Here is a 20,997-nt window from a genome sequence, read left to right as displayed (position 1 = left end):
TGGGGTTCGATGAGCATCTTGGATAGATATCTTCTCATCTTTCACAATATCAGGGAAGTTTCCTGCCAACAAATTTTCAACAATTCTCTCTGTATTTTCTGCTATTCCCCCGCCCCGACCCCGTTCTGGTACTCCAATCACTTGTAGGTTGTTCCTCTTGATAGAGTCCCACATAATTCTTAGGGTTTCTTCATTTTTTTTAATCCTTTTATCTGATTTTTCCTTAAATAAGTTGGTGTCAAGTCACTAACTCTGACTTCCATTGCCTCAATTCTGCTCCTATGGCTTTCTATTGAACTGTCTAATTCTGAAATTTTATTGTTAATCATCTGGATTTCTAGTTTCTGTCTCTCTATGGATTCTTGTAGCCTGTTAAATTTGTCATTATGCTCTTCTGTAATCTTTTTAATTTCCTCTATTGTGTGTTCTGCATTTTGCTTAATTTCCTTCTGAATTTCTTGAAGAGTTCTGTCTATTTAACTTTTGTATTCTGCCTCCTGCAATTCCAAAAAATTTTCCTCCTCTGGAAAATTTCTAGATTCTTTATTTTGGGAGCTTGCTGAAGCCATCATGACTTGCTCTTTATGTTTTGATATTGACTGTTGTCTCTGAGCCATCAATAAATTATTATATTTATTTATTTTATGTTTGCTTACTGTGTCCTAGCTTCTTGTTTTGTTTTGGTATGCCCAAATAGGCTGCTCATATGAGCTAGTTTGATTATTGGCATCTTCGAAGCTCTAGTGCCCTGTCACCAGGTGGTTAGATCTGTTACTAGATATGTGAGCTCAGGAGTCCGCCCATTCCTCCTATATGGATTCAGCTCAGGTGCCCAGATAGATAGCCACCAAATGTGTGGTGTAGGCTCTCACGGTCTTAGGCAGGCATGGGTGATTTATGTAGGCACAGGCATCTGACTGCAGCAGTGGGACACACTCTGAGCAAGGCAGGGGGCTGACAGCCACCCCCAAGTGTCCAGGAGGAAGGTGTGTCCCTGTTCCCTAGAGTGCGTAAGTGGGTGGGTTTTGCAGCAGGACTATGAGCACCTAATGCTGTTGGCTGTAAGGACTGGGGGACACCTTTTATTCATGGGTTCCTATTGCAGGTGACTAGGTGGCCTGGGTGGAGCCAGCAGTCCTCAGGCCCCTGATGTGGATAGGTGAAGATCCTGCTTAATGGGCAGAGCAGTGTCAAATGTCAAAACCCTGCCACTTCACAGCTGAAACAGTTCAAGTTAGAGTTCCTGTATATACCCTTTTGTACTGCGGTAGTGAGGGCCTATGCTGTTGAGATGGGTCCACATAAGTCTATGGAGGGGGAAATGCACTCAAAGTCCATGGATCCCTTATACCTGTGCCTAGGCAAAGGAGCTGTGCCTACCCTGGGTTCCTGGCTTAGGGGAGCCAGCAGTTTATTTTTTCCTTTTTTTGTTAATTTGTTCACTTTCCAAGGCAGGGAGAATGGCTCCGGGTGTGTGACAGATCCTACTTCCGGCCCAGGGGACTCGGCAATTGCTGAAACCAGTCCAGGACCCAGTGCAGATCAGGGAGCGGGGAGGTAAATGGGAGAGAGGTTTTTCCCTAAGGGGGGTGTTTTTGATCCGCATGGTAGGCCGGACGCAAGTACTTATCTTTCACTGATCTAGGGCTGCTTCTCACTGGTTCTGGGTGGCCAACTAGACTCTCTGCAGCTGGGTCTGTCCCAGTGGGGAATACACCACTCACCCATGAGCTGATCAGGCCTGAAAGGGTCAGGCTCTCACCAGGTCAGGTCTGGCAGGTCCTTGCTGCTTCCGAACTGTCTTTCCCTCCCCTTGCCACTCAGTCCGGTTCCTCAACTTTGCCTTAGACGTTCAGGGCTCCTTGATTGTCATATATAATTGATTCACTTGTTTTTTCAGGTCTTTGGTGTAAGAGGGTCCACCGTAAGCGTCTGACTACTCCGCCTTCTTGACCTCGCCTCCCAGTTTAATTTTCATTTAAAATTTAAAGAAGATGATATTCATATAATTACATCTTAAGTTAATTTCAAATATTTGGAATTACAATCAAAGCCAGATGTCTCTTCTGTAAATTCATGGGAAAAGTCATAATGTACTTGGATACATGGCATTGCTAATATTATTATTATCTTTTCCTACAGATTTTAGAAGTGTGAAGTCACATTTTCCATAACTCTATAGATTCATTGGCCAATCTGCTGTGAAAAACCTTTCTAAAGTGTATAAAAGCAAAGATGTCACTTTGAGGACTAAGGTGTGCCTAACCCTAGCCATGCTATTTTCAGTCGCCTCATATGCATGCAAAAGCTGGACAATGAATAAGGAAGACCAAAGAAGAATTGAAGCCTTTAAATTATAGTGTTGGCAAAGAGTATTGAATATACCATGGGCTTCCAGAAGAAAGAACAAATCTGTCTTGGAAGAAGTGCAGCCAGAGTACTTCTTGAAAGTGAAGATGGCAAGGCTTCGTCTCATTTTCTTTGGACATGTTGTCAGTAGGGACCAGTCCCTGGAGAAGGACATCATGCTTGGTAAAATAGAGTGCCAGTGAAAAAGAGGAAGTCCCTCAAAGAGATGGATTGACAAAGTGGCTGCAACAATAGGTTCAAACATGACAACGATTGTGAGGATGGTGCAGGGCCAAGCAGTGTTTTGTTCTGTTGTACATAGGGTTGCTGTGACTTGACACTGACCGGAGGGCACCTAACAACAACAACAACAAAGTAGATTCACAAAGAAAAAAGAAATGACTACTTTTGTAAAGCCATTTCCATGCTATTCAACTGTATTGTCACATAAGAGTCTTAAAAAATTCTATAAAAGAGAAGGAGATATTGATTCTTGGAGATGTTAACCAACATTCTCAATCTCATGTCTTAAAGTTCTTGTAAGATATTCTAAACCAATAAACACAAAGTTTTACATAGATAAATTAGATTTAGATCCACGAACTATCTACAAAAAAAAAAAAAAAAAAAAAAACTACAAAATATTTGCAAGCTATTTTGCTTTTGTCCAGAACCATCTTTTACAAAAGAGAAAAGTTTTTGTGTAAAATTTTACAGAGAAACCTGTGAGAGCCAGAACACAATGAGACTGCCTTGTTTTTCTAGGTTTCTCAAGTTTTCTGCCTTTGACAGAGTACAGTCTTAACACTTTTCTATCACTCGTTTTAGTGGAAAATATTTGCATTTTCCTTCTCTGATGGACCCCTGGTGGCATAGTGGCTAAGAGTTCAGGCTGCTAACGAAAAGGTTGGCAGTTTGAATCTACCAGCTGCTCCTTGGAAACTATATGGGTAGTTCTGCTCTGTCCTTATAGGGTCTCTATGAGTCAGAATAGACTCTATGGCAACGGGTTTTCTCTGACAGGATTCCTCCTTACATAGGTTCTGGCTTTCGCAGGTTTTACTATAATATAAATACTAAATCAATCATGAGAAGAAATATTTTTCCAAAATATAAGACAGAAATATTTCTCTTTCTTCTTATAGGTTTCCCATTGCCATCAACTTGATCGTATTCATAGCGACCCTATAGGATAGAGTAGAACTGCTTCATAGGCTGCAATCTTTCTGGAAGCAGACTGCCACATCTTTCTCCCATAGAGTGACTATTAGGTTGGAATCACTGACCTTTTGGTTAGCAGCCAAGTGCTCAGCCACTGTGCCACCAGGGCTCCTTTCTTAAGATTTACGGTATGCTACCTCTGAATTAAAAGTTTATAGTTGTGTGTGTGTATATCTGTGCATGAGAGGAAAAGAACAATGACATATATAGGCATTCAGAAAAATAAGATATAATTGTAACCTGCATATTTAATCATTCAACAAATATTTATTGAGTGTTTACTAATTGTAGATATTGTTTTAAATGCTTAAGGTACATCACTAACAGATTAAGATCCCAGATTTTGTATTGCTTATATACAGATGGGAAGAACTCAACAGGGGTTGGACCTGGAGGGCCACCATCACACCTCAATAGATTGCATGTACTAAGAATAACTTACTGGCCTAACAGAGACTGGAGGAACCCCCTGAGAGCATGGTCCCTGGATGCTCTGCTAACCCAGAATGGAAACCATTCCAGAAGCCCACTTTTCAGACAAAGATTAGACAGGACTATAAAACAAACAATAACACACATGAGGAACATGCTTCTTAGTTCAATCAAATATATGAGACCAAATGGGCAACTCCTGCCCAAAAGCAAAGACAAGAAGACAGGATAGGACAGGAACTGCATGAATGGACACAGGGAACCTGGAAAGGGGGAGGGTGCTGTCACATTGTGGGGGTTGCAATAAATGTCACAAAACAATATGTGTATAAATTTTTGAATGAGAAATTAACTTGGGCTGTAAACTTTTACCTAAAGCACAATAAAATTAAAAAAAAGAGTATCAGTACAATCCTAGACAGTTCTTGGTCTTGCAATGTCTAGCCTACCCTGGTTTGGCCTTCTAGGATCAACCCACTATTTTTGCCTACCCTCCTCACCACCATCACCACTATTATGGTGCTATTATGGTGCTATTCTTGACTTAATAAGTCAAATGCATGGAAATGTACTGCTGGACATTCCTCTGTCGTATGGACTGCCTGGTGGGGAAAGAAGGACAAGGTTGGACCCACGTTGCGATGAAATCCTGTAAGTGGGAGGTATCATTGTGCCAAGGGGAACGTGAGTTTCAGGCTAAAAAGTGAGTGAAGTAAGCAGTAGAAAACGGAGCACTGGAGAGACCCAAACAGCTTTGGGGAGCAGCTATCAAGTGAATAATACTAGAGTGGATTTAAGACGATCCCTACCTCCACCCCAATATACTATGGGTGGTAAGATGGCTTCTATGTGGTAGTAAGATGTGATGCTGTTGTTGTTGTTGTTAGTTGCTGCTGAGTCCTGTCTAACTCATGGCGACCTTGTGTGTGCAGAGTAGAACTGCTCCACAGGGTTTTCAAGGCTGTCACCCTTTGGAAGCAGATCGCCAGGCCAGTCTTCCAAGGCATCTCTGGGTGGGTTTGAACCATCAACCTTCCTGTTAGTAGCTAAGCTCTTCACTCTTTGCACCACCCAGGGACTACTAAGTAAATTGCAGATATTTGCTTCAGCTAGTTATATGCCCTCCTTCACAAATGAGTAAGCTCATAAGGATTTCCTTTTATGGAAGTGACATTGTTTATCAGGAACTTGAAGAGACCCATTAGAATGTAAGCTTCATGTGGGTGAAAGTTATGTCTATCTTGTTTACTGCTGACCCCTAAGACCTAGAACATAAACCTTGCACATAGAGAGTGGGGGATACAAATTTGTTAAATAAATGAATAAATCCACAGCTGGAATTTTTATCTGGTTACCAGAAAGAAGGACTCTAAAATCTATGTAATCAACTTGCGCAGATATTTCCTTTTACAAAACACTATGTAATAACTGTGAGGCCCTGGTGGCACAGTAGTTAAGTGTTTGGCTGCCACCCAAAAGGTCGGCAGTTGGAATCCACCATCTGCTCCTTGGAAACGCTATGGGGAAGTTCTACCCTGTCTTATAGGGTCTCTATGAGTCAGAATCGACTCGACAGCAGTGGAGTTTTTTTTTTTTTTAATGTAATAACTAAGTTCAGTTTCTTAGGTTCATTTAAAACTGGCTTCTTTTGGACATTACAATGAAAAATTAACTATAACCCACATTGAAACTCTATCCCAATATATAGTCATTATATGGCAGCTTTTCTTAAATTTCTTTTCGAACGGCTAAGAAGTAAGTTTGATAACAGTTTTTGGCCTAAAATGCTACGTTTTGATCTCTCACTTGTATACAAACTTATCTGCATCTACTTTCTTACCATCCACTTTCTCTTATTAATTCTCTGTTCTCTCTGGCTCTTTTTTTTAACACTTTTTCATTCAGGTCCTGTATAGGAGTCTTTTCTAAGATTTTCTTCATGCTCTGACTTTGACCATTTCACGTATCTTTATAACCCACTGTGTCAATCCATCTTCTTGAGGGTCTTCCTCTTTTTCAGTGACTTTCTATTTTACCAAGCATGATGTCCTTCTCCAGAGACTGGTCTCTGCTAATAACCCGTCCAAATTATGTGAGATGAAGTCTCTCCATCTTTGCTTCTAAGCAGCATTCTGGTTGTACTTCTTCCAAGACAGATTGGTTCGTTCTTTTGGCAGTCCATGGTATATTCAATATTCTTCACTAACATCACAATTCAAAGGCATCAATTTTTCTTTGGTCTTCCTTATTCATCGTCCAGCTTTCGAATGCATATGAGGCAACTGAAAACACCATGGCTTGGGTCAAGTGCACTTTAGTCTTCAGGGTGACGTCTTTGCTTTTCAGCATTTTGAAGAAGTCTTCTGCAGCAGATTTGCCCAATGCAATGCGTCTTTTAATTTCCTGACTGCTGCTTCCATGGGTGTTGATTGTTGATTTAAGTAAAATGAAATCCCTGACAACTTCAATCTTTTCTCCGTTTATCATGATGTTGCTTATTGGTCCAGTTGTGAGGATTTTTGTTTTCTTTATGTTGTACTGAAGGCTGTAGTCTTTGATCTTCATCAGTAAGTGTTTCAAGTCCTCCTCATGTTCAGCTAGCAAGGCTGTGTCATCTGCATAACACAAGCTGTTAATGAGTCTTTCTCCAATCCTGATGCCCCATTCTTCTTCATATAGTCCAGCTTCTCGGATTATTTGCTCGGTATAAAGATTGAATAGGTATGGTGAAAGTATACAACCCTGATGCACACCTTTTCTGACTTTAAACCACGCAGTATCCCCTTGTTCTATTTGAATGACTGCCTCTTGATCTATGTACAGGTTCCTCATGAGCACAATTAAATGTTCTGGAATTCCCATTCTTTGCAACGTTATCCATAATTTGTTATGATCCACACAGTTGAATGCTTTCCATAGTTAATAAAACACAGGTAAACATCTTTCCGGTATTCTCTGCTTTCAGCCAGGATGCATCTGACATCAACAATGATATCTCTGGTTCCACATCCTCTTCTGAATCTGGCTTGACTTTCTGGCAGTTGTCTGTCAATATACTGCTGCTAGCCACTTTTGAATGATCTTTGGCAAAATTTTACTTGCATGTGACATTAATGACATTGTTCAATAATTTCTGCATTTGACTGGATCACCTTTCTTGGGAATAGGCATGAATATGGATCTCTAAATAGAGCATAATAAAGATCCATAATATGCTGGAAGCCATGCCACCAATATTTCAAGTACCAGCAGGGTCACTCATGTGGACAGGTTTCAGCACAGTTTTCAAACCAAGACAGACTAGGAAGAAAGGCCTGGCAATCTACTTCTGAAAATTAGTCGATGAAAATCCTATGGCTCACAACAGAATATTATCTGAGATAGAACTGGAAGATGAGTCCCCTAGGTTGCAAGGCACTCAAAATACACAGTGGCTGCAACCATGGACTTGAGCACACCAACTGTCATGGGGATGGTACAGGACCAGGTGTTTTGTTCTGGTGTGCATGGGGTGCTATCTGTTGGAGCCAACCCGACAGCAACTATTAACTTCTTGTTGTTGTTAGGTGCCGTCTAGTAGATGTCAACTCATAATGACTCCATGTGAAAGAGTAGAACTGCCCCATAGAGTTTCCTTGGCTGTAATTTTTCTCCCGTGAAGTTGCTGGGTGAGTTCAGACATGTCAACCTTTTGGTTAGCAGCTAAACGCATAACTGCTTGCACCACCAGGGCTCCTTACTGACCAATCAGTAACACTTTATGCCTTTCACCTTTCAGTTGGTATTATACATTCCAGCTCCAGTTCCAGTTGTCATCCAGTCAATTCTGACTCCTGTTGATCTCTTGTGTTGCAGAGTAGAACTGTGCTCCATAGGGTTTTCAAGGCTGTGACCTTTCAGAAGCAGATCACCAGGCCTTTCTTTGGAGGCACCTCTGTGTAGTTCGAATCACCAATCTTTTGGTGGGTAGTTGAGTGCTTAACCATTTGGCCCACCAAGGAAGTCCTATCTTACTACCCAGGAACTCCTATTAGGAAGTAAGTCTTCCTAATGTACTACTTTTGCTGAGCTCATGTACCTAATATAATTAATAAAATATAAATCCTAAACCTGATTTTCCAGGCCTTCTGTGTTGAGACTTCAATGTACCATTTTAAATTTTGACTTCTACAAATCTTCATGTATATTATACTCCAGAAAATTCAAATATTTTCTTTTCCCCAAACACTCTATGAAATTTCTCAGTTCCATGGACTTCTTATGCTATTCTCTCCACTGGGAATACTCTTTAATCTCCCTTCTACTTCAGTCCATTTCTTGAAATTTTCTTCTCTTTCATGGTTTGTCTTGCATTAGTTAATTATGGCTGTATGAAAAACTACCCCAAACTTAGCAGCTTAAAACAACTAACATTTATTATTTCAGAGTTACTGGGGGTCAAGAATCCAGTACATCTTAACTGAGTGCCTCTGGCTCAGGGTCTATCACAAGGCAGCATTCAGGGTTTCAGCTGAGACTGCAGTCATTCAAGGATTCACTGTGGGAGAATCTACTTCCAAACCGTGTGGTTTTTGGCAGGATTCAGTTCTTTGTGGGCTATTGGACTGAAGGCTTAGGTTTTCACTAGCTGTTGGCTGGAGGCCCATGAGTTCTTGCCACTGCACAGGGTAGCTCACAACCTGGAGGCTAGTTTTTAACAGAGCAAGCAAGTAAGAGAGCAAGAACGGCCAAGCAATCTAGAAATAAAACCGCACATCTATGGTCAACTGATTTTTGACAAGGGTGCTAAGTCCATTTGATGGAGAAAGAAGAGTCTCTTCAATAAATGGTGTTGTGAAAATTGGATTTCCACATGCAGAAAAATGAAACAAGATCCATGCCTCACACCATACACAAAAACAAATTCAAAATGGGTTAAGGACCTAAATGTGAAAACTAAAACCGTAAAATTCTTAGAAGAAAAAGCAGGGGCAATGTTGTCAGGCCTGGCTTTTAACAATGGATTATCTAATATAATAAGGAAGAAGAACAAACAGTAAAAGACAAAATGGATAAATTTGACTTCATAAAAATTAAAAACTTTTGTTCATCAAAAGACTATCGAAAAAATTAAAATACAAGCTACTGACTGGGACAGTATCTTAAGAAACCATATATCCTATAAGAATCTAATAACCAAATTATATGCAAGACTTGGACAACTTAACAACAAAAAGACAAATAACCCAATCATAAAATGGTTAAAGGACTTGAATAGACATTTCATCAAAGAGGACATTCAAATGACCATCAGACACATGAAAAGATGTTCAGTGTCAATTGCCATCAGAGAGATACAAATCAAAACTACAGTGAGATACCATTTCACTCCCACTAGGATGGTTAAGATAAAAATAATAATAATAACAAGTGTTGGAGAAGGTATGAGGACACTGGAACTCTTATCGATTGCTGGTTGGAATGCAGATTGTACAGTCATTGTGGAAAACAAGTATGTGGTGGTTCCTCAAAAAACTAAATATAGAACTACCATATGACCCAGCAATTCTACTCCTAGGTGTATTTCCAAAAGACTTGAAAGCAGCAGAGACTCAAAGAGAGGCCTGTACACCAGTGTTCACTGCAGCAGTATTCACAATATCCAGAAGGTGGAAACAACCTAAATGCTCATCAATGGATAAATGGATAAACAAAATGTGGAACCTACATACTATGGAATACTACTCAGCCAGTAGAAGAAACAAAGTCTTGATACATGCTACAATATGGATGAAGCTTGAAGACATTATGCTGAGTGAAATAAGTCGATCACAAAAGGGCAAATATTGTATGACTTCGCTTATATAAAAAGACAAAAACAGGCAAATGTGTTGAGTCCAGAATTAATTAGTGGTTACCGTGGGTGGGAGGGAAGGGTAGGTAGGGGGTTATTGCTTATGGAGCACTGAGTTTCGGTTTACAGTGATGGAAAAATTGCATTGATCAATGGTCGGGTTGCACAGCTGATTATTGTAATGGTTGTCAATAAGTTGGACACCTGTAAAAAGTTGAATTGGCAAAAGTTGTTTTATAGATATATTTACAACAACAACAACAAAAGAAAAGAGTCACTACTGAAGCTGCTCGTGTAAGACCAAATACCGTATGGGATTTGGCTCCTTGGTTCGGAGGTCTAGGATCATGGTTTCATGGGACATCTCAGTTAATTGGGCTATTGTTGTGTTTTGTGCTTCTGTTCCACCTCCTAGTTCATTGCATGGTTCCTGGGGTCTTAAAAGCTTGCAAGTGGCCATCCAAGTCACAACAATTAGTCTGTGTTCACCTGGAGCTCCAGAGGAAGAAGGAGCATCGGGAATAGAAAGAGGACATGGAATGTGTGGCTAATTGCTTCCACGAACGACTGCCTCCTTTGCAATGAGACTGGAAAAACTGGATTGTGCCTAGCTACCATTATGGAACTTTTTGATCAAAGATTCTGTAGAAGAATCTTTGATCAAAAGGGGGAAAGTGCAGACCAGAATTGCAAATTCTCATGGAATCCAGGCATTCTGGAGCCATGGAGGCTGGATGAACCCCAGAAACTATTGCCCTGAGATAATCCTTAAACTTTAAACCAAAAATATCCTCAGAAGCCTTATTAAAATGAAACAATAGTTTAGCTTAACCAGTAAAGAATGTCTGCCTTGGGCATTATGTTCTTTTAAGATCTACATATATAATATCAGATTGACAACAGCAACTCGAAAGCTTAGCTAGAATCCTTAGGGGGCAGCGAGTTTATGTTAATGGGAGAGGAACAACTCAGAAAAAGAGGGTGAAAATGGTTGCACAACTCAAAAAAGGTACTTAATACCACTTAATTGTACATGAAGAAACTGGAATTGGTGTAGTTTTTTCTGTGTATATTCTCAACAATAAAATGGAATAAAATAATTTGAAACAAAAAAGAAAGGTCAAGGGTGATAGAGGCCAGTGTCATTTTGTAACATAATCTTGGAAGTGGCATGTAATATTCTATCTGTCAGCAGAGAGTCACTCCAGGAGAGAGGATTATACAGAGATATGAATATTGGGAGGCAGGTGTCACTGGGTGCTGTTGTAGAAGCTGTTTACCACCTTCCTTGATTGTTACTCCATTCTTGTTTCTTTCAGAAAATACAAACCTCTGAATTCCTATATTATTTGTTTGTCTTCCTTTTTGTGTCACTAATCACTTTTCTCTATTAATGGGGGTCCCAGGGTGGAGCAAATGGTCAAATGCTCGATTACTAGCTGAAAGTTTGGTGGTTTGAACCCACCCAGAGGGTCCTCAGAAGACAGACCTGGTGATCTATTTCCTAAAAGTCAGAGCTTTGAAAACCCTACAGAGGCAGTTTTACTCTGTACACATGGGGTCGCCATGAGTCGGAATGGACTCAATGACAGCTAATGACAACAACATTACGGCGTTTGTGTAGACTGTCTTTAAGATTCTCAATATATTTCTACTTACCACCTTATTTTACACATAGTATATTTTTTAGAAATATTTTTAATTAAATATTGCTGAATGGTTTCTGTCTCTGTCATAATCCCTCCTGGCAGGAAAGGCAAACAGTTCTGGTTCAAAGTCTCACCTCAAATATCATGAACACTCTCACCAGCAAAACCAACATAAACTTCCAAAGTACCCATTGGAAGAAATCTTGTAAAATGATCCAACTTTTATTTTCCCGTGCTAGACCCAAGACATGCCACTGCCATTTTCAGCAGTGTAATTTTTTAACAAAATTGTACTACAGCAAAGTATTGTCCAGATCGGGAAAAAGCTCTAATGGCATTTCATTTTGTATCTGCATCACTTTTCACAAAAAACAAAAACACACACTTTTCACACACACACAAAAGACACTTAGAAATTGCTGATTGGCACATGGTCCTGGGTTTCTGGTTTCTACCATATAGGTGCAAACTTTATATTCTTAAAAATTAATCTGTAACTCATGCTAAAGAAAATTGTTTTATAAGGTAAAGCCCATTCCTTATTGAAACCTAGATTCAGACAGTATTTTCAAAAAGAATAATATAACAATTTCATAAAACATCATATAACAATGGACTGATATTACCTGCCCCCATCTCATAAAATTTGAGAAAGGGGAGTAATAATTATTTTTCACACATTATATTAGTCATATAACACTACATTTTTTAAAATGAACCGTTGTAAAATTCTGTCTTTTTAGATAGTTTGCAAATATATTGCATACATTAAATGATACTCTCCTAGCAGAAATGTTTTGCTTGTTTCAAGTGAACTTAATAATGGCCAGTTACAAATATATAGTTATTACAAAAAAGTTGCAAATGATGTCTGGGTGGCACAAATGATTATTTTCTTCTTTGAATAGATCTGTATTTTTATTTACTCATTCCATTTAAAAATCACAAAGATAACTTTGAATAATTATGCAATCAGATTGTGAATATATCGTTATTTCTGTCATCTTCACTATTAGCATCTAAGAATAGCACCTTTGTGCTTTTTTGAATCATTAATGATCTATTTTTCCCCAAGGACGTTGTTGATTGGCAGGCCAGTGGAATTGTTGGTGACACTAGAGAAACATTCAAAGAACAACATTGTGCCACGTGATATACAAGAGAAGTATCAGAAATTAAATGCCCCATCTGCTGCTGTTTAAATGAAATAATGGTTTAAAAGCTCCACATAACATGTACAAACTTCAGAAAACATTATATTTTTTTACTACAAATATAAGACCTATAAAATTTGATTCCAAAAAAAAAAAGAAGAGAAAACCACAAAGTCCTTGAATTCCCTCTGAGATTGAGTAAGAATCCAGATCTTCCTGAATTCAATTCCTTTCAACATTTTGCGTTAGATCTTTAGTTGATCTGCTTTCCCAAAAGATCTAAGTTTCGATTTCATAATTCATTCCCAATTTGGCCTGGAATAAGATAGCTTACCTCCACATTTCTGGCAAGAAATATTTCTTTGCTGGAAGAAAAGTTCACCTCTTAACTGAATGTTTGGCTAGAGATCAGGAAAGAATAAGATCCGATTTCTTTTACACTTGGCTTCCGCTTTCATGTGACCCTTACAAAGAATTGTCTTTATTCTTCAACTCTGTCAGCTGGAATATAATAAATTATGCGAGTTCCTGTTGATTTATCACCCTTAGGAATTCTTAGACATGTTCCACAAATAATGTCTCTTTCAGTTCATTGAAATCTAGTAGTTTGAAAATTAATTCATCCTCCACAAAGGATGTGAAATGTGTTCCCCTTTACTTCCTAAAAAGGCCAGTGTACGAACTGCCTTTAAACTGGTGTTTGATTTTCCAGGCTTCTAACTCGTGCAAATGTTCTTTCTTGACAATGTTGCTGACTGTCCAGTTTTAGCCTCCTCTTTTTGACTCCTGAGCCTGCAAATATCCCTCTTCAGTTTTTAAATCGCTGTTGCTCTGATTATTCAAGTTAACAAGCAAACTTTCCTTCCCTTGCCCCCCTCTCCCTTGGAGCTTCCCAGCTCAGTCAAGAAGAGAAGGTATAGGGGAAGCACGTAGGGAAAGCTGTGGATTCTAAAGTACGTTTGAGTGAGTAGAATTGTTAGACTTGAACCAGTTTAATATTAAATTGTTACTATGCAAGTGTATGAATGAGAGAATTGGACTCTTCATGCCAGAAAAATAATACTCATTATAAAATATGTAAATATATTACATTATTTGAATTTTACAATGGAATGAGACAAACTCACAAAGAAATGGTTGTTTAATAAAATTTCCCAATGTCAAACTGAAATAAGTGATATTTTGGCTGACAAAGCAGAATGTAGGAACCTATATGAGGGAAGTCTCCTGTTATTGCTCTGCTAATTTACAAACCACCGCGGCTCCAGCGCTAGTATTATGTCCATCCTGTGGTGCCTAGTCAATGTCTTGAACGTTGCAGTCTCCCAAATACTTGTTCAATTGGTTTGAAGGGAGTTTTTATTTGATAAAAACTATAAAACAGAAGAAGCTCTTTAAGAAGCACCTCGGGAGACAGGCCTGGTGATCTGCTTCCAAAAGATCACAGTCTTGAAATCCCCCTGAAGCCGTTGTACTCTGCACACATGGGGTTGCCATGAGTCGAAATCAGCTTGACCTCCACTAACAACAATCAGTTAGGACACAGCACAAAAACAGTAATTACATGAGGTCATTTCATGGGGAAAATTTAATAAAGGAAATTGATTAAAGAGTATAAAGGCAAAAAAAAAAAAAAAAAACACTGAGATAACACAGAGATAGTAATTTCGAGAGGCAGCCTTTATATGTAGAGCTCATGAGACAAAGGAAAGAAATTGGTCATTTGACTCTAGAAGCTTGGAGGACAATCCACATGGAGCTGGGACCCAACCTCTAAGGATGGGTGCTACCCAGCTGGTGCTGTTATGTCAGGAACCCTGAGGAGGAACCCCACAGAGCCGGGACCCACATCTCTAAGGAGGTGGGCATCAAATGACTGGTGTTTGTGTCATTGCTATGGCTCTTTATGTGCGTGTTAGTAAAACAGACAGACAAAAAAGAAACTGGAAATTGCAATCAATTACTACTGGAACTAACTGCTGCTGTCGAGAGGTGAAGAATCACTGCCGATGTGGATAGGAAGAGCAAGCAGAGAGGGAAGAGCTATGTCCCTTTTCCTCTTTCAGTTGTCCAGTCTCTAGCCATTGGCAGAACCTAACAGGAGCCAGCTGGCAAAGTGGTATTGTTTTCGGAGTCCCCGTCCTAGCATCCCAAAACAAAACATATAAGGATATGAAACACAATAGTCTAATACAAGCACAAGAGAGTAGAGGGACTCAACAGAACAAGCAAGAGAAACTAACAAGCTGGAGCAGATTGCCTGCTTGCGGTGATTGTGGAATGGGGTTTTAGGGAAGCTGGCTACGTGTGGTTGCTTATGGAATCCAAAAGGTCAGGAGATTCTTTGGCCCAGTAGAACTTTGGAATCCGGTCCAGTCCTCTTTCTCCACATCAAAGATGTCACTCTCTTTAATATGTTTGATGGCTTTTCTTTGGCTATAGACTGAAATTCGACTATCATACCTTACAGTTCACATTCCTTCAGGGCCTGACTTCTTCCTTCCTTTCACATCCTATCTTCTCCTTATCACAAAACAGAGGAGCTGGATCTTAAAAAAGCTCTTTTAAAAAGATAGTTTTCATGGAATATACAGAAAAAACGTGGACATAAAAAGAAAAGTATTTTTTAAGAAGAATGGAATTTGAGATATTTTTAGGTCGAGGAGCAATAGAAAACAAAAATTGGACAGTTTTTAGAATGCATTCTTGAAGGAAAAAGGGGCAATGGGTTGAGAACTTAACCAGCATGGTTAAATTAAAAAAAAAAAAATTCATTTTCATTCTGAGAGTGGAGAAAAGCACAAAAGTGAAGGTAAAAATGGTTGTTTTCAGTGAAAGAGGAGAGTTACAAAATACCTGTGAGTAAAGTAGAGAGTTTCACCATCTGGCGCCTTACATAGCTGTTGCACTCCCTGGTCGAGTACCTTCACACGATTTGCCAACTTTCTGCAGCAGCATTTCACAGAACAAGCACAGGATTTCACGAAAGAGATTTGTATTTGTTAGAGCTGCTTCTGAACTGAAGAAATGACAATGATCTAAAAGCACATTTTTCTTCTAAGAAACTGATTTCAGCATTTCTCTAGGAATTGCAAATGGAAGTGGGGAGGATGGTAGGAGAATAGGTGTCATTTGCTTAGGTTTTGAGGAATATGGTATGTATGTGGGGATGTGGGAGTCAGGAGATCTAGCTTTCACTTAATTGGTAGAAAACATTTGGAGCATAGTTAATAATGCAACAGATTTCCCTTCAACTTAAGCCAACTCATGCCACTGAGTATGCAGGGGAAGGAGCCGGCTGGCCATCCGGCAGGGACAGTGGGAAACGGGACTGGGAAAAGGGAATGAAAGTAGAACAGAGCATACTTCTTGGGGGAAGCGGGTGACTGAGGTCACAATGATGAACAAAGCAAGTCTTTTGTGAATAGTCTTGAGGGAATTTAGGAAGAAGTTTACCTTGATGTAATATATTCAGAGAATGCATTTGTTCAGTGAAGTCCTTCTCATGTTTGACCTTAGTATTCCTTACAGGCATTCCTCAATTCACCTTGTGAGGCAAACAAGTGATGGTGTAAAAGTCAAGGGATAATTCCAAAACACCAGTCAGTACTTGTAAAAAATAATTTTTTTTTTTCCTGAGAGAAAGAAATGCATTAAATAAAGCACATAATTTCTGTGATTGTATGCCAGTTGGTTACTTTCAAACAAAGATTTAAATTATTTACAAATATCATTGAGGTGCTTACGCTCATAAGGACTATGGTAGGTACATAATATTTGAGGAGATTAATGCAATGTTTGTATACCAAGAAATCAGTCGATTACTTCATTTGTTTCTATGCAAATTTCTAGGTTCTTTATCAGACATTTTTCACTTTTGCTTTTGATATTAAACTCTTAGTAATTTGAGCACTAAATTCTGAGTTTGGGGTGTTTTACAAGTGCTGCTTATATATTAGCCTAATATATATCATTTCAACTTCCTAAAAATAAATATTTAAGAAAGAAAATGTAACTTTTCATTTTACATATTGAGAGTATAAAATCAAGAAAATGGACAAAATTAGAACTGTTGATAGGAAGCAATATTAAATAAATCTACGCCTTAAAATATTATTATAAAGATGCTAACTTTTGAAGTCACTATAGTCTTACGTATTAGTTATTTTCAATATGACTGCATTACCATAGTTTGATCAACTCTTACATCTTTAATATTGTAGTCATAGTACTCATTGTAGTTGAAAACATTATATCATGCCTCACTATAATATGTCTCAATTGTTCTTCATCTAATTAAATTAAACTATGAAAATTCTGCTAGTACAGCCTTTGGGTGGACATGATATATAAAATTTTTTTAACCTATTTATACTTGAGATGTTAAGTCGTCTATGAATACCTCATACCTTAAAAACCAGAAGGGCCCACAATGCTTTCAGTTTTCTTTTTTTTTTTAATGAAGTTATGAATAATACAAACCACGCCTTCTTATCACAGTAGTTAACCCAAAGTTCAATAATGTATACAGGGAATCCACTCATAATTTTATGTGTTTAGTTTTGTAACGTGTTTTCTTACTGTAATACATTCAGTATTCTGTAATTCAATGGAAAATATCAAATGGATGTTTAAAAACTTTCTGAATGTTTATAGAGAACAAAATTTGCTAATCCTCACTCTGTAGTTCATTTCACAACAGAAACATTCCTATTGGCCAAATCTACTAGATGTAAGATGAAGTATATATATGAACAATGTTTTAGCTCAGATACGTTTCCTCCTCTAGACTATTCTAGTTTCAACCATTTCCAAAATAGTATATTTATACTATTTATCCATGCCCAACATTTTTCCGTTAATGTAATTTTATACACTGAAAAAGCATTATTCAACTCAATTTTTAATCTAGCCCCACAATGCTTTTACAAGTACTTTTTTTTTTTAAAGCTATGTAGGAATCAGAATGACATGCCAAAATCTACATGGTCAATATCAATATACAAGATTTAGCTTGAAGGTCCTGACTTCAAATCGGTGTTGTAACTTTAGAACTGATCGAGTTAGCCACTTACCTGCTGCATGACCTCTAGTGAGTCACCTCATATTTCTTCTACATATTCTGAAGTTTAGAAAGACATGCTGCCAGATATCATACATGTCTATAGGGTAACCAGTGATTTATTTCTAAACTCCCCTATATTATAACTATGAAATATCCTTTGAAACTTTATAGTAATGAATGTAGTGAGGCTATAAGGAAGATAGAGGATTTTTGAAGCTCATTGTCAAAGAATAGATTTTGTAAATGCTGAAAATATCAATGGCTGCAAAAAGTATCAAAATATACACCAGAATATTGCATTTATGTTGTTGTTGTTTTTTAGGGGAACAAGGAGTATACTGATAATGGCCATAATTATTTGAATTTAAATCAAGAAGGACAACCATGCCCTTTCAAAGTTCCTTGATGCACTTCTCAGACCCCCGGATGCTATTATGAATGTGTCTGAGCAAAGACTCTCCACTCACAAGAAAACACTTTCCGTGAGGACGGATACCAAGTCTTTTTTCTTATGTTGATTCATCACCGTATCCCAAAACCAAACCAAACCCATTGCCGTTGAGTCAATTCCAACTCATAGTGACATTATCGCCGGCAAATACTAGAAGCTTGATGTGCGTTTGTTAAATGAATGAATTGAAGGAGTCAACAGGATAAACCTTAGGTCTCACCAAACATTTTAACACCCATGTAGCTTACATTATGTTGTATTCCAAAAGATTTTATCAGAATCAAATTTAGTTAAATATTTGAAGAATTTTCAGAGAAAAGCCTGTGGAAATTTACTTTTTATTTTTAAATATTCTATTACCCTGAACATTCATCCACAGGGACATGTTTCCCTAGGCTCTGGCTACATGACCACAGATGAATTGAATCAGTGTTGAAAACCTAATTGAACAATTCAGCCAGTCTGTTTCACTAAGGGCTGTTTAATACATCACAAGTGTCAGGACCGGTGCTTCTGGTTCCCCACTGCTGAGTTCAGCCGTGTAGATGAGTCCTGATAGACTGTAGCAAGGCAGTTTTCAGATTTTTCTAGTTCTTAGTGTTAGTACTCTAACCATGATATTTTACGTTCATGAACATCTCACATGGTTTGCCAAAAGTCCGAGAGCAACAGAAGGTTATACTGATACTTAGAAATATACCCAAGACCATTGGGTAGCTGCGAATTGAAATAAAGCATGGCGACTTCAGATTTAATTGTTTATGGTCAATAGTTTTAGGTGATCATCCTAATGCCTTGAAACAAATTTTTTGTCTTCTAATAAAAAAATACTTAAAATATAAATGTAATTGATCTTTAGTGGGACCCTAAAGCAAGGGAATCACAAAGAGGATTCCGTCTTCATGTTCTACTATAATCTACACAAAGCTAGACGGGCTTGCTCATGCTTGGAAGTCAGCCTCAGGATAGTGTTTTATTAAAAGAACTAAGAGTTCAGCAACAGTTTAATTTAAAAATAAATTGTCCAGTGGTCCTAAATCAGATTCTGGAACAGAAAAAGGACATTAAGGAGAAACTAATGCAATTCAGATAAGCTGTGGAGTTTAGTTAATGATAGTGTGTCAATACTGATTAATTACTTACGATAAATGTACCATAGTAATGTGTTAACAATAGGGAGAAGTGGGTGCAAGGTATATGGGAATCTCTGTACCTTCCATTACAACTATTTTAAAATTCGAAAACTATATAAAATAAAAGTTTATGTATTTTTTTTAAAAAGCCAATTGTCCACATTGAAGTCACTCTCAAAAGCACCAAACACCACATTCATTATGTTGTTGTCGTTAGGCGCTGTCGAGTAGATTCCGACTCATAGCGGCCCTATGTACAACAGAACAAAACACTGTCCGATCCTGCGCCATCCTCACAATTGTTGCTGTGTTTGAGTCCATTGTTGCAGCCACTGTGTCAATCCATCTTGTTGAGGGTGTTCTTTTTTATTGAACCTCTACTTTACCAAGTATAATGTCCTTCTCCAGAGACTGGTCCCTCCTGATAACATGCCCAAAGCATGTGTGACAAAGTCTACAAAGTCTCGCCATCCTCCTTTCTAAGGAGCATTCTGGCTATACTTCTTCCAAGACAGATGAGATTGTTCTTCTGGCAGTCCATGGTATAGTCAATATTGTTCATCAACTCCAGAGAAAATATGGAATAAGAGGAAATATCAAAAAATACTGTAGAGTTATACTTTTAGTAGAGTATAAAAAACCAGTCGCTGTTGAGTGGATTCCAACTTATAGTAACCCTATAGTACAGAGTAGAATTGTCCCATAGTGTTTCCAAGGAGTGCCTGGTGGATTCAGACTGCTGACCTTTTGGTTAGCAGCCCATCTCTTAACCACCACGCCACCAGGGTTTCCTTAGTAGACTATAGTATTGGTAAATAGATCAGTGGATAAGAATGGAGCATCTGTTCTCAAACTTTTTGATCCTTTAAATCCCTAAAATTATTGAGGACCTCAAAGAGCTTCTGTTTTTGTGGGTTATATCTATTGATATTTACCATATTATAAATTAAAACTAAGAATTTTTAAAAATAGCCATTTACTCATTATTCATATTCATTTATTAATTCATTATAAAGTAATAGTAATCAATCCATTGTATATGAAAATGAATAACACATATTTATGAAAAATAAGTATACTTTTCAAAACAAATGTCTTTAATTTCTTGCTTGGTAGAAGAAAACTGGTTTTTCATACCTGCCTCTGCCTTTAATCTGTTGAGATATCATACATCATCCTTGTAGGTTCTTGAAAACTTGACTGAGCAACTCATGAAAGAAAGAGAGTGAAAAAAACCAACAGCATCTCAGTATTAGTATAGGAATATTTTTGATCTTATGGACCTGCAAAAATGTCTCATGTTGCCCCCAGGGGTCCCAGACCATACTGAGAATTGCTGGAATGGTACCTCCAACAGATCCATGTCTGTATGAGAATTTAGAATATGTTATAGATGGTATTTCAAATCAGTGAGAAAGAATCATTGATATATTTTTTGATATTTTTATTACCTGGCCATGGAAAAAGCCTTCTGAGGCCACACACAAAAGCAGTAATTTATAATAAAATATATTGATAGATTTTACTCCACAAAAAGTAAAAACACTGGCGTATCAAAAGGCACAATAAACAAATTTGAAAGTCGAATAACAATCTTGGAGAAAATATTTACAACATACACAGAAATAACAGAGTTACTATCCATGTATGTATACATATATATATATATAGACTTAATAATACATATTATGTATGTGTATATAATTTATA

This window comes from Trichechus manatus, unplaced genomic scaffold, assembly GCF_000243295.1.
Source record: "Trichechus manatus latirostris isolate Lorelei unplaced genomic scaffold, TriManLat1.0 scaffold00018, whole genome shotgun sequence".
Taxonomy (NCBI): Eukaryota; Metazoa; Chordata; class Mammalia; order Sirenia; family Trichechidae; genus Trichechus; species Trichechus manatus.
The sequence above is the reverse complement of the archived record's forward strand: the minus strand, read 5'-3'. Positions refer to the sequence as shown.